This window comes from Mus pahari, chromosome 5 (genome assembly GCF_900095145.1).
Source record: "Mus pahari chromosome 5, PAHARI_EIJ_v1.1, whole genome shotgun sequence".
Lineage (NCBI taxonomy): Eukaryota > Metazoa > Chordata > Mammalia > Rodentia > Muridae > Mus > Mus pahari.
Window position 1 is genome coordinate 83,940,629 of NC_034594.1, and position 3,690 is coordinate 83,944,318.

Below are 3,690 nucleotides of genomic sequence, written 5' to 3' on the forward strand. Positions count from 1 at the left end.
TCTCTTGTATTTCTTTAGGGGACTTATTTATGTCCTTCTTATAGTCTTTCATCATCATTATGAGAAGTGATTTTAGATCCATATTTTGCTTTTCTGGTGTGATGGTGTATCCAGGACTTGCTATGGTGGGAGAGTTTGGTTCTGATGATGCCAAGTAACCTTGGTTTCTGTTGCTTATGTTCTTATGCTTTCCTCCTGCCATCTGATTATCTCAAGTGCTCCCTGCCCTCAATATATCTGATTGAAGCCTGGCATTTCTCTAATCCCAGTTGAGTCAGAACTTCTCAGAGTTCAGTTTTCTCTGTTATCCTGTGATTCTGAGATCCTGTGATGCTGAGAAACTTGGCAGTCAAGCTTCCTTTGAGTCCGAGATCCTGCTGTAACCAAACTCCTGGGATCCTAAGTTCCTAAGATCCTGGGTGTGTTATAGTGCCTGGAAGTGGTACCACCTCTGGGGACTGTGGGGGATTTCAGCTGAGTTCAAAACCAAGTTAGACCAATGCTGCCTGCATGTAACCTGAGCCACTAGTTGGGTGGGGTTCCTACGTCACTGCTCCTGCTGGCTCCAGGCACTCCCGGTTGTGTTGGACCAGATATTGTGTTCCACTCACCAGTGATCCTAAGATCATGGGTATGCTAGGGCTCCTGGGGGTGGAGAGTCCTCTTGGGACCATGGGACTTCTTGCTGAGATCACTCCCAAGGTGACCAGGCATTGACGCTGACCAGAAGGAACCCTAGCCACTGGTCAGATGGGGTTTCTGTGTCAGTACTCCAGTAATAAGGTTTTATTTGCATAATAAAATAAATTTGAAAAGAGGAAAAAATTTGAACTCTTTCTTGGAGGAAATATTTTCTTCAGTATTGTTGTTTCTGCTGTGGCACTGGCTTTGACCATTATAGGGTTACAGTGTGACTAAAGTTCAATTTTCAAAATGGTTAAAGCCATTTCTCTCATAAATATAAAATGGTCATGTGTAAAAGATTAAACCTAAATCATAACTGATACAGAGCCATAGGATATAGGGCTAAGGAGATGTGTCACTAGGTAAAAGTGTCTCCCACATTTGGGTCTCCAACACCACTGAGAAAAACTTTCGGCATATCTCTGCAACATCGAATTTGGGGCACATTGAAGCAGAAACTGATGAATTTCCCAGCTTGCTGGCAGCTGAGCAGTTAGTGGGTTCACTGGGAGACCTTCTCTCAAACATTAAGGTGATCAGTGTTGGAGGAAGATACCCAACACCAACTTTTGGCTTCCACATTCACATGGATGTATGTGCATACATGCCTACATGGTAATACACACACACATACACACATACACACACACACACACACACACACACACACGTATATACCACAAGATGTAATGACTACTCAAAGAACTTTGCAGTAGCTAAAGTTTTTATAGGATAGTAATCCTATTAGGTTAGATTTAAAATTTAGTCATATTTCATAAGTCATAAGCCTTGAGGATGAACTCTGCCATCCATCAAAAATTTGACAAAATTGTGTGAGTTTTACTAAATCTGGAGTTTGGGGTCAAGAATAAGGTTGTTGAACAATTTGAAAAATCTTTGGCTGCCCTCTCCCTGCCCATGACATGTAAACACTTGTCACTTAACACTTCTGATGCAAGCATTTTTTTTTCCCTCCAAGGAGTAACTTTTAAACTATGTCATTTCTCTGAGAATTCTTTACCAGCTTTTCAGGTATAGTTATATTGTGTGTTTGTCTCCATGAAGCCAATGCTGTGTTACTAACTCACTTCCCAATGTTCAAAATTCACCTCAGACACTTTAAAATAGTGTGGTTGACTGAATATAAGTATCTAGGAATCTCATTAGTTGAACTTTGAAATGCATATGTCCAGTAGGCCAGTTTCTCTTTATAATGTTGAGCAACAATCTAGACCAGGAAGAAGGAAATTTGTGTCTGAATCTGGGGCAGACTTTTCTCAGTAACATGTTGGGACAGCAGTGAAATTCATAGACACTTTGGACAGGGCTCAGCATGAAGGGCACAACACAAATAGATACTACATGTCATCATTTTTGTTTTTCTGGTAAAAATTCACTTTGACAAAAAAAGAGAGAATAAAAGAAAGAAAGGAAGAAAGAGAGAAAGAAAGAAAGAAAGAAAGAAAGAAAGAAAGAAAGAAAGAAAGAAAGAAAGAAAGAAAAAAAGGAAGGAAGGAAGGAAGGAAGGAAGGAAGGAAGGAAGGAAGGAAGGAAGGAAGAAAACTGAGGGAATTGCTTCTAATTGAAATTTGTGTAATAAATTACTGATTGAAATGATTAAGTGATTCACACCTGTCCATTTTCCCATATCAACCCTTTGAAGGTGTACTGGTGTTGATATAGTGATTGAAAATTAAATGCAATTTAACACAGTGGATGAGATTTTCTGTTCACTGAATCAGAATCAACCTTAAATGTGTGGGTTGCTATTTCTATCTATAGGCAAGGAATGTGTTCTCTTCTTAGTTTTAAGGTTCACTGTACAAAGTAGTTTGACTACTTAGTTGCACTGTTTTAATCAGTGTTAGAGATAAATCAGAAGTATTAGCTAAAATTATTGAAAGCTTATTTTTAACTTGCTACTGATAAAGAATGTGTCTCCCTAATAGTCATCATTATAGTAATAGAGAACACTGCTATGATATAGGTGTGAGGTGGTAATTAGTTATCCAAGCACCATCCCTGATAGTTTGATGTTACATATGTGGAAATATATGAAAGAGATATATTTATAGATGCCTTATTAGATGCTTTTAATCTGACATATTTCCTGTAGGCTTGATATTTCAATGACTACTTCTCAACTGGTGGCACTATTTTGGGAGACTGTGGAATCTTTAGGAGGAAGGACCCAGCTGTCAGAATCAGTTTACACATGGCCCCTAGATTCTGTCATACTCCATGCCCTCTGTTCTGCCACAGTGTACGTAGCCTCTACTTCACATTCCTACTACCATGGACAGAGTTGCTTTTGAATGCTTGCTTCTCCCACCATGACAGAAGTAAGCAATGAGGAACTTAAATTATTTCTGCCAGATATTGTGGGTACCATGATTATATAATATCTAAGCTAAAAAGCCTGGAGGAAATTGTAAATGATTTCTCAAAAATGATACTACAAAAAAATCTACAGGCTAAACAGAGAAGACACAAATAATGTGTAGTAAATGTTCACTGTAGATTACAGCACATGCCTCTCTCATGTGCTTGGCTGTTCTTTTTGGACCACACAGTCTATGTGCCATCATTCAAACCCTCCAGAAGACACATCTAAAGTACTTCTCTCCCTTTAAATCCTTCTTCAGACCTAATGGATCTTTGATGTTCCCTCTCACAGTTCTGGCGATCATAGATACTGCTTTCTGCATAGTAAAGATGGAAGCCACAAGGAAGGATTTCTCAGTGGTTGCTGTAAGGGTAGCTCTTAGAGACAATGGAGTAATATTGTTTCTGAGTTTAAATTATATGAACTAATAAATAGGTCATGAGCTATGGGAAATCATGAAGCAATTATTTTGCTTAAAAAACCCAGCAGTACAATGATTTTTAATGACATATTGCTATACCCATAGATCATCTTTCAGTGGAATGTAATTTTTCTATTTTATTATTATTTTCTTTATTTACATTTCAAATGCTATACCGAAAGATTCCTATACCCCCCCC